A 14,595-nucleotide genomic window follows, 5' to 3' on the forward strand; every position below is an offset into this window, starting at 1 on the left:
GTGAAACTCAGTGTATGTTTTCATCTGCTATGATATGATGGTGATTGATCATTGTATGTACTGAGGCTTTCTCACTACAGGTTCAAGTCCGTCGTCCGGATGGTACAACTATCCATGCGTTCTTGGGGTTATGGGATGAAAAAATGGAAATTGCTATTGTCACGGCATTCAATATACGATATGTCTACCCTGTGGATACATGTGTCACTCTAGATCTGACCGAGACACAGACAAGTTTAATCTGTTTGCTGATGGCCGTGACTTCACGGCACTTTGATGAGCATAAAACACAATGATCCTCATTTCAAAGAACACTCGTAACAATCCTAAGATTATGTTACATGTTAACAAAAAAGCTGCTGCTGAACATTCGGAGGAACTATGATTTATGTGTACAAGCAAGAAGCAACATGCATGTCACTGAATTTTCTCTGTTTTCCCCTTGTATGATAGAGTGCTCACTAGCCAAAGGTGTGGAAATAAATTATGTACCACCAGCTTAGTAATTTGTATTTTCTCTCAACATGTAACTTATGTGGCTATGTGTTGCTCAAAACTAAGTATTCTACTATCTCATGATAATCTTTCGTGTGCTCCAAACCTTTTTTCTAAGATTACACGTATCTCATGTTAATCTTTTATGTGTTGTAAACCTTTTTTCTAAGATTATACGTGCGTTGCACGTACACGATTACTAGTAAAGATTAATAGGTAAAGTTCATGTAATTGGTCCACGGCTCATAACGTGGCTGATGCAAACTCCTTTGGGTCTGCGTTGAGGCATGTGCGCCGGCCTGCACACTCCGCAAATCTTCACCGTTAAAATATCTATGTTTTAGACTCTTAAATCTTTGTTCCTTTTCTATCGTTTTAGTTATATTAGTATAAATGCTCGTACGTTGCACCGGTCTAGAAAAAGTTGCAGAACCTATTTATTTTACCATTAAATGTTAAATGTAAATTAAGACATCTATAGCATCACTTCTAACCCTTGTTTTGATTAATTTTTTAAAGTCCGTGTCATGAGATTCATGTCATTGGTTAAATGTTGGACATATATCAGGAACGGAATGCTAGAATACGGAAACATAGCGAAACCTCAATTCTCGCCGTCTGCGTATGACACGGCATGGGTGGCTATGGTGCCATCGCCAGACTCCAATCCTCAGGCTCCATGCTTCCCTCGGTGTGTTGAATGAATATTGCAAAATCAACACTCTGGTGAGTCTTGGGGTATCAACGTATTTGGATCCGGCGAAACGGAACGCCTTTCTTTTCGCGTGAAGCCTGCCTGCCTCCTCTTTCCCTTGCTGCGTCCCCGGCCTCGCCGTGCTTCGGCCCGACCATCCCCGTCGTCGCGCCACCCCTTCCCGCTAGCCTCCCGCGCCGCCCCCCGGCCATCCCCATCCCCGTCGCCGCATCGCCATGCTAGTCACGCCCGGCCCTCTCCGCCTCAGCGCGTCGTCGCCAGTCTGTCTCCGGCCCGTCGCCTCCAAGCACCGTCGCCGGGCAGTCGCCGGCCCATCGCCTCCTCGCCGTCGGATCCTGGACCTGACGAAGCGGTGGTAGAAGGCCTCGAGGTCCTCCTCCTTTGGCCGCAGACTCTGCAAGGAAGGTGGCGGCGGCGGCGGCGGTGCGCTCGCTCGTGCGTGGGGAAGAGGAAGGGGATCTGGCGTGATGTGTTTGTTTAATGGACTGCGGGTTGAATTCCGAAAACTACACAGGCGTTTCTACAAAAACGAAACGTTTTTTTGTTTGTATCACTTAAAAACGTACCGCGGGTTGAATATCGGAAAATCGAGGGGTGTTTTTGTAAAAATGTCGCGACGGACGACAGAAGCGCTGCGCGTTTTATTATTAGGTGAGATTAGGAGAGATGTCATCTTGTCCCTTTTTTAAATAAAAGAACATTCTTGATCAATTATCACATAGGATGGTTTCATAGATACACCTCATTGCAAGCAATGCCCATCATGATCTATCTATTCAGTTCATATAAAAAGAAAAAAGAAAAAAAGAAGATCTATCAATTCCTTGGGTAAGGTCGCATTTCTAACATTACGTTGGTATGCTGTAATCCAAACTTTATACATGTACTTACATGTTAGATTAGACACAAAGCACACATTTTTCTTACAAGAATCTGATGATCTAAAACATCTTGTCCAAGATTCTCACTGTAGAACAAAAAAAAATTTAGCGAGTGCGAGATGCAGAGTAGTGTAATTAACATGGCTGGATGGAGGGTGCAGGGTGGAGCCACGACAACGGCGAGCTGCTCCTGGTGTAGGAGTACATGTCGAACGGCAGCCTGGACCAGCACCTGTTCAGCTCGGCGCCGGGGTCTGGGCCGGGGCAGGCGCTCGGGTGGGAGCTCCGGTACAGCATCGTGCAGGGCGTGGCGTCGGCGCTGCACTACCTTCACGACCAGTTCGACTAGCGCGTGGTGCACCGCGACCTCAAGGCCTCCAACATCATGCTCGACGCCGCCTTCACCGCGCGCCTCGGCGACTTCGGCCTGGCCCGCGCCATCGAGACGGACAAGACCTCCTACATGGAGGAGGCCGGCGGCGGCGTGCACGACTGCACGGCACCGTCGGCTACATCGCCCCCGAGTGCTTCCACACTGAGAAGGCCACGCGCGAGTCCGACGTCTACGCCTTCAGCGCCGTCATCCTTGATGTGGTCTGCGGCCGCTACCCGCGCTGCGACATCGACGGCTTGCACTTCCTCGTCGACTGGGTGTGGCGCCTCCACCGCGACGGCCGCGCGCTCGAGGCCGTCGACCCCGGCCTCGACGGCGCCTTCGACGAGGACGACGCCGAGCGCCTGCTCATGCTCGGCCTAGCATGCAGCCACCCGACACCCGCCGAGCGGCCCAAGGCGCAGGCCATCTCGCAGATCCTGCTGCGCTCCATGCCCACGCCCGCGGTGCCGCCGTTCAAGCCATCCTTCGTGTGGCCGGCGACGGACGGAGGGTTCGACACCATGTCGACGACGGCGGTGTCGACGTCGAGCACGGTTGTGACATCCACGTCCCACGTGGAGCGCAACTTCTCGAGGGGCAGCCAGAACCACGCGCCAGGGCCGGAGCAGGGCGTGACCGCGTGAACTACACGTGCGTGGGGAAGAGGAAGGGGATCTGGCGTGATGTGTTTGTTTAATGGGCTGCGGGTTGAATTCCGAAAACGTCACGCGTGAACTACACGTGCGTGGGGAAGAGGAAGGGGATCTGGCGTGATGTGTTTGTTTAATGGGCTGCGGGTTGAATTCCGAAAACGTACAGGGGCGTATCTACAAAAACGAAACGTTTTTTAGTTTGTATCACTTGAAAATGTACCGCGGGTTGATTATCAGAAAATCGAAGGGTGTTTTTACAAAAATACCGCGACGGACGACAGAAGCGCTTCGTGCTTTATTATTAGGGGAGATAATAAATTTGTTTCCGGTGCAGTTCATTAATTCTTTTGAGTATTTCACTTATTTTTAAAAACGGTGTGTCATGTTTTTGTCTGTAATTTTCTATCAATGTTTCCCGAATTTTGATCAAGCTGTATTATCTGATTATTATTAGCTTTATGTGGATAGTGGACATGTTGGAAGGTAGCATTTTTATGGAATGCATCTTATCATTATTTGTAACATGTGGTTTACAACCATGTCATTTTTAAATCATACATACAATGGGCTTTTGTCTCTCGCGGTCCGTTTCATCCATTTGCTATGTAGTGCAGAAAAAGTAACCAACAATGCTAGGGCAAGTAGATGAAGATAAGACTACTAATAAAATACTCAAAGAATGCTCAACTGACCAATGCCAAAACAGGAGACAAAAAGAATTATTTCATTCAATAAAAAATGGATACAATTATACAATTTTGAATAGAAGGTTTAAACAAACTGGCGAGACTGAAGATCGATGCAAAGTAGGGTGAGGATTAATGTCCTCTTTCTAGGAGAGGATAATTCCAGATTGATGGAAAGTGGGGTGAGGAGGAATGTATTCTTTCTAGGAGAGGATAATTCTAGATCGATGGAAAGTGTGGTAAGAATAATGTTTTCTTTTAGGAGAGGATAATTCCGGAGACACAATTATTGTCGAGAAGAATGGACATAATATAGAATCATGACAGCTCGTTCGACAAATATTGCTCACTTAAAAAAATGTTGTATACCTAATTTTTTATCCCGTGGCAACGCATGGGCATTCGACTAGTAAATATAAAATGCTATGAGTTTCAGAGTTCTCCGTGCACTAGAAAATGTCCCAAAAATAAAAAGTCTCAGATCGTCACCAAATTTTAACACAATTTTTTCTCGAATAAATAAGAATTTTTGAAATAAAAAGTGCAGCAGGGAGGTGCACCTGTGGGCCACAAGCCAACAGGTCGCGACACCCCTACGGCCACGACCTAATAGCTTGTGGGGCCCATGGCCCCCCACCTTATCTCTTCAGCGCACTTTGTCTTCGACGTCCAGAAAAAATTCCTAGCACTCTCTTTCCCGTGTTCTTCCCTTATAAACTGAAATTTTCGATCTATTTGCTCGGGACTTAGTTTCCAAAATAGTTTTGAGGGAATTGCTTCTTGGTATGTGACTCCTCCATCCCTCCAATTAGTTTTTTTGCTGTAGAAGTTTATATTTTTCTTAAATTGCTTCACTTGATGTTGTAGAATATGAGCTTGCATGCTGAAATCTTTGAGTTTCAAATAGCATGAATGCTTGATATAGCCTCTAAGTACCCATATGAGTAGTTACTACCAATCTTGCAAGGTTTTATTCACATAATTTTTGTAGCCCAAAATTTTCAGAAATTGTGTGCAGGAAAATGAACTCCTAAGGAGACGTTCCTCAAGGAAGGGTTCTTCAAGATGGAGTCCTAAAGGAGTTGCAGGAAGAACTCTTAATAGCGACCTCAACATTGCTCGCAACACGTAGGTTAGGCCGTGTGAATGGCCACATACACCCTTCATGACTGAAGCTGGTTTTATTGAAGAATTCATGCAGTTTATTGTGAATGCCGGACTGACCAACTTCCTCAGAGATGAGTGTGACCAATACTACCTACTCACTAATTCCTTCATTCGAAACTTTTATTTCATAAACACTCCTGATGCTCCTAGCCTACGCTTAAATTATATGCAACAACTTATGAATGGCCTCTACACTGATTTTGTGAAATATGCTTGCTTCCCTCTGATGGGGAAGTGCGTGACCCTAAGCCTGGAATTCGAGAATTTCCTCCTCGCCTTAACTGTAGGGGAAACCATGGGAGTATCGTACGCTAGAGCCACTAGTCTGCATTTTCCTTTTGTGCATTAGTTTCTGTGTTCATAGGAAAATGCATAACTCGTATGGAGCAGCGTGGCGGTCTTAGTGCCTTGACCCTTGCTATTTTGCGCTGCGCACTTTATTGTGATAACACTTTCAACTTAGGAGCTATTGTTGCGCGCCGTTTGCATCTTAGCCGAACTAGAGGCATGCTTCATGATGGTATTTATGGCACACGCCTAGCTAAGATTTTTGAAGTGGATGTACGCCCCACTGGTTATTTATTGCCCCATGTTTATCTTGACCACCAATCTATGATAGACATCATTTCACCCATGCGAGAGATATACTGCAAGGCATTCATTACAACTTAGTACTCAGTGAGGTTACTCATGATATTATTGTGTTGCCTGGGCCATCCTCATTGAATTTCCATGCCAGGAACGGATATACCATCATGCGAGAAGACATAATTGCATACCATAATGAGTTAGCTGTTGTAGGGGTGGAGGCCCAAGATTGGGATGCTCACGTGTAGTAGAAATACTTTCCTGGACCCGAGGGCTACTACGAGTGGTGATTACCAAGCTAGGAAAAAGCCTAAGCTTGGGGGAGTACGTATTTCTCATCGACATTACATTCATGTTCACACACTTCACACAATTTGTCGGTGTTTATCCTCTTTTGTTGTATATCCATGATTAGCTTTATTTTCCCACTTTCTTCTTGTGTGTTTGAAAAACTTTAGAAAAACCAAAATATTTCTAGCTTCTTTTCGGTTTTTATTTCCTGATCAATTAGTAGTAGTCTTAAAAGAAATTCCCAAAATATCCCCTCTTGCTTGTTGGGAGTTTTCCCATGTAAATAATTTTTGTTGTTCTTGTTTTCCCGTAGTTTACCCTTCTTTCTTAAGAAAAACAAAAACTTCAAAAATATTTAAGCTTGTTTCTCTGTACTCCTTTCCCGTTTGTTGAGTTATAAATGGAGAGGACTACGATGAAAATGTTGAGTGGCTCGCATATGCTTTATTGTCAATCTAACGAAGAGCCAATATTACCATGTCTTCTCCTTGGTTTAAAACTGTCGTGCAGATTCCATCTTAGTCCACGTCACCCTTGCACTTTTATTATTATCTCATCATTCGGTCGTGCAAGTGAAAGGCAATAATGATGATATTCGATGAAGTGATCGTGGCAAAGGAAATGGGTATGCACTCTTTTTTTTGTAAATATGTTGGCTCGCTCGATCTTGATTTAGTATATCATGAGTGGACATGTTTGTGATGACAATTAGAGATCATAGATTTTCATGCCATGCTTAAATATCTATGAGTTAATAATGATTTACCTTGTGTGTCAACATGCATTAAAACGGTTATGATATGATATGGAAGTATGGTATTTTCCTCTGAGTAATTCGAGCGGTTTCACTTGGCCCATGTGCAAACATGTAGTTGATTCAAAACCAATGCAGTCTTCATGATGTTTAAATTCAGAGTGTTCATATCCTACTCATGCTAGTGCTCAATGTTGATTATTTTCAAGGCATGTTCATGACCGTTGTTTCTCTCTAGTTGGTCGCTTCCCAAGCTATTTCTAGCCTTCACCTGTACTAAACGGGAATCCTGAAACCAAGTTATTCCACATGAGTCCATCATACCTACCTATATGCGGTATTACCCTGTCGTTCCAAGTAAATTTGCATGTGCCACCTCTAAAACCTCCAAATAAACATCTATTTTGTGCACTCGTACTGCTCATGGAGCGACGGGGCAATCGGTATCTTCCATGCTAAGTAAGTTACTCTCAAGACAAACGTTTATTCACTGTCATTGCACGAGGGAGGTTGGTAACAAGGGTGCCCAACCCTGCTTAATCAAAATTAAATTAAAACAAAACTCCTTGGGCAGGATGATATGTTTGAGGGTACCCGTGAATTCGGTTCGCCATGGTTGTGTATGGATGGTGGATAGGAGTAAAACTTTACAATTCCGTTTGGGAACCTAGTGGAAAACGGGCCTTTGGGCGGGACCCTTTAGTCCCGGCCTGCCTCTGGGCCGGGACTAAAGGCCCGGCCACGTCGCCCCAATTCTCAATGCCTCCCTCGAGGCTTTAGTCCCGGCCCGTAAGGAGACTTTAGTCCCGGTTCGTGTCCCAAACCGGGACTAAAGGGCTACGCGGTGGGCAGCCCGCATGTGCACCACCTTTAGTCCCAGTTTGTGTCTCAAACCGGGACTAAAGTCCTCTGCCTATATATAGCACAACCCCCCTCTCCCCTCTTCCTTGCATTTTTCTTGGATGGAGGATTGTGGGTGTGTGCTAGCTCTCCACTTTTTTTTGACGCACTAGAGGTGTTTGTTGAAATATGTGTTCGAGCGATGCCACTTCAGTTCACCGAACACAACTACGATATGAGATGCCTGAGCCACGCTTAAACCTCTTCCTCTTTATTTCTACTTATTCTAAAAGGTTAGCAACTATATTTCCTCGTTTAGACTGTGCGGTACTAATTTTTAGGATCGTGATTGTATTTGATATACTGTCTATAACACAGATGAGCCATCCATGGATGTACGGTGATCGACGCACAACCGCTTACAGAGAAGGCGTGCATTCTTTTCGAGATGCAGCCGATGCGAACAAGCATGGTGGTGGCTTTATGTTTTGTCCATGTGTTGAATGTCGGAATGAGAAGGATTACACTTCCTCAAGAGTCATTCAGAGCCACCTGCTTCGGTCTGGTTTTATGTCGGGCTATAATGTTTGGACCAAGCATGGAGAAAGAGGGGTTATGATGGAAGACGACGATGAAGAAGAAGAGAACGATGATGACAACTACCGATCTATGTTCCCTGAGTATGCTGATACCGCAATGGAAGACAATGAAGAAGATCAGGATGAAGAACGGGAACCAGATGAGCCCGCTGATGATCTTGGCCAGGTCATTTCTGATGCACGACGAGGTTGCGACACAGAAAAGGAGAGGTTGCAGTTCGAGCAGATGTTACAGGACCACAACAAATTGTTGTACCCAACTTGTGAAGATGGCCAGAAGAAGCTGGGTAGCACACTGGAATTGCTGAAGTGGAAGGCAGAGACCGGTGTGACTGACTCGTCATTCGAAAAGTTGCTGGTACTGATGAAGAAGATGCTTCCAAGAAAGAACGAATTTCCCGCCAGCACGTACGAAGCAAAGAAGCTTGTCTGCCCTCTAGGATTAGACGTGCAGAAGATACATGCATGCCCTAATGACTGCATCCTCTACCGCGATGAGAAGTACGAGAATATGGATAAATGCCCAGTATGCACTGCATTGCGGTATAAGATCAGAAAATATGACCCTGGTGATATTGAGGGCGAGCCACCCAGGAAGAGGGTTCCTGCCAAGGTGATGTGGTATGCTCCTATAATACCACGGTTGAAACGTCTGTTCAGAAATAAAGATCATGCGAAGTTGTTGCGATGGCACATGGAAGATCGTATGAAAGACGATAAGTTGAGGCACACCGCTGATGGTCGGCAGTGGAGAAAAATTGAGAGAGAGTTCCCGAGATTTGCAGCTGACGCAAGGAACTTATGGTTAGGTCTGAGTACAGATGGCATGAATCCTTTTGGGGAGCAGAGTTCCAGTCACAGCACCTGGCCCGTTACTCTATGTATCTACAACCTTCCTCCTTGGTTGTGCATGAAGCGGAAGTTCATTATGATGCCAGTGCTTATCCAAGGTCCAAACCAACCCGGCAACGATATTGATGTGTACCTAAGGCCATTAGTTGATGAACTTTTACAGCTGTGGGCCGAACCAGGTGTACGTGTGTGGGACGAGCACAAACAAGAGGAATTTGACCTTCGAGCGTTGCTTTTCATAACCATCAATGATTGGCCTGCTCTTAGTAACATTTCAGGACAGTCAAACAAGGGATACAATGCATGCACGCACTGTTTGGATCAGACAGAAAGTATATATCTGGACAAATTTAGGAAGAATGTGTACCCGTACAATCGTCGTTTTCTTCCGCCCAAGCATCCCTTAAAGAAAAAAGGCAAGCATTTCAATGGCAAGGAAGAACCCCGGGGGAAGCCTGTCATCCGTACTGGTGCTGAAGTATTTGATATGGTCAAAGATTTAAAAGTAATCTTTGGAAAGGGTCCTGGCAGCCAACCTGTTCCTAACGGCCCTGATAAGCGCGTACCCATGTGGAAGAAGAAATCTATATTTTGGGAGCTACCCTACTGGGAAGTCCATGAGGTCCGCTCGGCAATCGACGTGATGCACCCGACGAAGAATCTCTGCGTGAATATTCTAGGCTTCCTGGGCTTGTATAGGAAGTCAAAAGATACACCGGAAGCACGGGAGGACCAGGAACGTCATAAAGGAAGAGATGGCATGCATCCAGGGCAGTTTCAAGGGCGTGCCAGCTACGCTCTTACTAAGGAAGAGAAGGAAATCTTCTTTGAAGTCCTTTCCAGTATCAAGGTCCCGACTGGCTTCTCGTCGAATATAAAGGGAATCGTAAATATGAAAGACAAAAAATTCCAAAACCTAAAGTCTCATGACTGCCACGTGCTTATGACGCAATTGCTTCCGGTTGCATTGAGGGGAATTCTACCGGAAAATGTTCGCCTGGCAATTGTGAAGGTATGTGCATTCCTCAATGCAATTTCTCAGAAGGTAATCGATCGAGAAAGTCTATCAGGGTTACAAATTGATGTGGTCCAATGTCTGGTCAGCTTTGAGTTGTTGTTCCCGCCATCCTTCTTCAATATAATGACACACCTCCTAGTTCACCTAGTCGAAGAGATTAGAATTCTCGGTCCTGTGTTTCTTCACAATATGTTCCCCTTTGAGAGGTTCATGGGAGTCTTAAAGAAATATGTTCGTAACCGTGCTAGGCCAGAAGGAAGCATCTCCAAGGGCTATGGAACAGAGGAGGTCATTGAGTTTTGTGTGGACTTTCTTCCTGACCTTAAGCCGATTGGTGTTCCTGAATCTCGGTATGAGGGTAGGCTGACAGAAAAAGGCACACTAGGAAGGAAAGCAAAAGTATGTATGGACGGACATTTTTTCTCTCAAGCACACTACACAGTTCTACACAATTCCACCGTGGTGGCTCCGTATATCATGAGACACAAGAATATTCTACGCTCCGTAAACCCGGGGAAGGCTGACTCTTGGATTAAAGGGGAACACGAGAAGACTTTCGGCAGTTGGTTGCAGACGCATCTCATGAATGACGACACCATTGGAGATCAGCTGTACTGTTTGGCCAGGCTACCATCTTCGACTATATGTACTTTCCAAGGGTATGAGATAAATGGGAATACATTTTACACGGTTGCCCAAGATAAAAAGAGCACCAACCAAAGTAGTGGTGTCCGCTTTGATGCAACAGACGAGAATGGGCACTGTTTGGAAACATATTACGGGTACATAAAGGAGATATGGGAACTTGACTATGGACCTACTTTTAAGATCCCTTTGTTTCGGTGCAAATGGGTGAAGCTGACAGGAGGCGGGGTAGTTGTAGACCAAAAGTACGACATGACAACAGTGGATCTCAACAATCTTGCGTACATGGACGAACCATTTGTCCTAGCCAATGATGTCGCTCAGGTTTTCTATGTGAAGGACATGTCTACAAAAACGAGAAAAATAAATCAGCAAAAGAAGATATCGTCCGATGAGCCAAAACGCCACATAGTTCTTTTAGGGAAAAGAAACATCGTGGGAGTAGATGACAAGACAGACATGTCATAAGATTATAATAAGTTTCATGAAATTCCGCCCTTCAAAGTGAAAACTGACCCAAGCATCCTACTGAATGATGAAGATTCTCCATGGCTACGACCCAGAAGAAAACATAAATAATAGATAGGAATATTGGTGCAATAATGTAATAATGTATTAAACCTTTTATGTAATGCATGTATGGAATGTACTAAATTTCAAACACTTTTCATTTTCATAGTTTTGTCAAATTCTCAAATACGCAAAAAGAATTTTAATAAACCTTTGTAAGAGATGAGTTCTCGTTCGAAACCCTGATACTTCGAGAGAGATTGTCCGTTTTGTACACGAAGTGCATCCAGTTTTTGTCGTAGCCCTCTCAACTTTTTAACACATGCTATGTGGGTGAAATGATGATAGCATGCCAACTTTCAACATTTTCAGAGTTCATTTGTAGTGCTTTTCAATTTCAGGGTCAACTAGCTCAAAAAAAAGTAAATGCACGAAGAATACCAAATGAAGTCAGAAATTGTTGAAAATTTGTGATGTGCCTTTGAATGGTGCATTTTGAACACACAAAAAGTATGGAGTTCAAATAAGTTCAAAAAAATGAAATCCCTTTGTAAGAGATGAGTTCTCGTTCGAAACCGTGATACTTCGAGAGAGATTGTCCGTCTTGTACACGAAGTGCATCCAGTTTTTGTCGTAGCCCTCTCAACTTTTTAACACATGCTATGTGGGTGAAATGATGATAGCATGCCAACTTTCAACATTTTTAGAGTTCATTTGTAGTGCTTTTCAATTTCAGGGTCAACTAGCTCAAACAAAAATAAGTTAATAGTTTGGATAGTCAAAATAATTACTTTTGAAAATAGAAAATAGTTTTGCATTATTTATTCAATTTCAAACACTTTTCATTATCATAGTTTTGTCAAATTCTCAAACATGCAAAAATAATTTTAATAAACATAGTTTTTAATTGAAAATAACAAAATAGTTAATTGTTTGGATAGTCAAAATAATCGTGCAGGCGAGGAGGGGCTTTAGTCCCGGGTGGAGCCACGACCCGGGACTAAAGCCCCTCGCCTGCCGCCTGCTGAGGAGGGGCTTTAGTCCCGGTGCGTGGCTCCAACACGGACTAAAGGCCCCTGCTTCCCGCCTTCTGGTCTGCCCGAAAAGAGGCCTTTAGTCCCGGGTCATGGCTCCACCCGGGACTAAAGGGGGTCTTTAGTCCTGGTTGGAGCCACGCACCGGGGCTAAAGATACACCTATATAAGCGGGACTTATAAAAATTCCAACCCAAATCGTCCATTTCTCTTCTTCTTCCTCTCGTTCTCCTGCCCGGCGCGGCACACCGACGACCTCGACGACGCCGTCAAGCTGCCCGCCGTCCTCCTCACCGCCGCCTGCCGTCCTCCTCGCCGCCGCCTGCCATCCTCCTCGCCGTCGCCGTCGTCCTCCTCGCCGCCGCCGTCCTCCTCGCCGCGCGCCGCCGTCCTCCTCGCCGCGCGCCGTCGACACCTCCGGCCGGTAAGCCCCCCGCCCCCTCCTCCCCAACACTCCGGCTAGTAGAAGAAAAGAAGAAAAAGGAGAAGAAAGGAAGAAAAGGGAGAAGAAAGGAAGAAAAAGGAGAAGAAAGGAAGAAAAAGGAGAAGAAAGGAAGAAAAAGGGAAGGAGAAGAAAAGAAGAAAAAGGAGAAGAAAAGAAGAAAAATGAGAAGAAAAGAAGAAAAAGGAGAAGAAAAGAAGAAAAAGGAGAAGAAAAGAAGAAAAAGGGAGGAAATGAAGAAAAAGGAGAAGAAAGGAAGAAAAAGGAGAAGAAAGGAAGAAAAAGGAGAAGAAACGAAGAAAAAGGAGAAGAAAAGAAGAAAAAGGGAAGAAAAGAAGAAAAAGAAAAAGATTTTTTTTATCATTTAATTCCTATTGTTATTAGGTTTGTGCTAGATTATTAGGGTTAGTAATATTTAGAATTAGGTTAGGGTTACAAGAAGAAGAAATATGAACAAAAATAAGAAAATAAGATTAGGAAAAAGGAAAATAAGAAGAGGAGGAGAAGAAAAGAAGAAAAAGGAGAATAAGAAGAGGAGGAGAGGAGAAGAAGAGGAAAAATAGAAGAAGAGGAGAAGTAGAAGAAGAGAAAAAATTAGAAGAGGAGGAGAGGAGAAGTAGAAGAAGAGAAGAGGAGAAGTAGTAGAAGAAGAGGAGAAGTAGAAGTAGAAGAAGAAGTAGAAGAATAGGAGAAATAGAAGAAGAGGACAAATTAGTTTAGGGTTACAAGAAGAAGAAATATTTTTTTGTCATTTAATTTTGCTATTGTATAGTGTATATGCTTAAGTGTTAATAGTGTTTCTTAGATTATTGCTTAATTTTGCTATTGTATATGCTTAAGTGTTAATAGTTTAATTTTGCTATTGTATATGCTTAAGTGTTAATAGTTTAATTTTGCTATTGTATATGCTTAAGTGTTAATAGTTTATTTTTAGCAAGAAAATTAATAGAACTAGTTTATTTTTTTAGTTCATTTTACGATGCCTATCCCGCATCCTCGTTGTCGACTCGGCGGAGGACACCTGCTTGATCAGAGGGGCCCTGTCCGGGACTGGGCTCCGCCCGGCTGGTATTGGGAGGTGCTACCTTCCGGGGGGCGTAGGTTGGTGAGGAGCCAGCCCGTCGTTGACCCGATTCTTGTTTGGTGGCGGTCGCGTGGGCCAGTGAGGGTGCCGAGGCTTCCGGACACCGCGGAGGTGGTACGTCATCGTGTCAGTGAGGAGGATGAGCACGTCCGTCGCTACATGGTTGCGTTGGAGTGCAGGTTCGAGCATACCTGGCAGGTTCTTCGGGGATCTCACTGGAGCTATGATCCTGTGATGGTTCCTTCTCTTTGGGTGTCCACCGCCCGCGCCGATACCCGTCGGGCGCTACGGTTCTAGATGTATCAGTGATGCTATATGTATGATAGTATTCGAGGAGTATTAGTGATAATATTCGACGATGTACGGACAAAAGAGATGATGTATTTGCTTATAATTGAATGCATGCTAATTTGAATACTACTTTATTTTACGATTTGGTTTTGCTTATTGAATGCTCAAATTGGAAAAGTACTCCTACTTTGAATACTATGCAGAAATCAAGGAGTCCCGGGTGGAGCCACGACCCGGGACTAAAGTTGTTTTGGAACGAAGTTCCTGGTAGAATAATTCTTTTTTGGTACGAAGGTTAAGAGAATCCGTTAGACATATTTTAGAGTTTAGGTTCTAGCCAAGACCCGGGACTAAAGGTCCTCCTATATAAAACGACACTTCGAAGTTTCCAACCCCTCTTATATATCAGGAACTATGGATCCAATGTCCGTTTTTTGCAGAACTATGGATCCACATATTAGGAACCTCGAAGAGGAAGAACTTCTCAAAGATATAATCAAAGACGGCCCCGACGTTGAACCAGCTGAATCTCCGTCGTCATATCTAAACCCCTCCGGATATGGAATGGAGGTCGAGCGACACGAAGATGAAGCCGATGGGGCAGGAGATAGGTCCAATGACGGAGAAGGTGATAGCTCCACTGATGGAGAAGCCGGTGGAGAAGCCGGTGAAGA

At 44.4% G+C, this 14,595-nt stretch overlaps 1 pseudogene; it reads left to right on the forward strand.

Moving 5' to 3' along the window:
* The first annotated feature begins 2,157 nt into the window (after positions 1 to 2,157).
* On the forward strand, positions 2,158 to 3,111 carry LOC123396299 (annotated as a pseudogene).
* Positions 3,112 to 14,595: the final 11,484 nt, after the last annotated feature.

The sequence above is a fragment of the Hordeum vulgare genome, chromosome 5H (assembly GCF_904849725.1).
Source record: "Hordeum vulgare subsp. vulgare chromosome 5H, MorexV3_pseudomolecules_assembly, whole genome shotgun sequence".
Lineage (NCBI taxonomy): Eukaryota > Viridiplantae > Streptophyta > Magnoliopsida > Poales > Poaceae > Hordeum > Hordeum vulgare.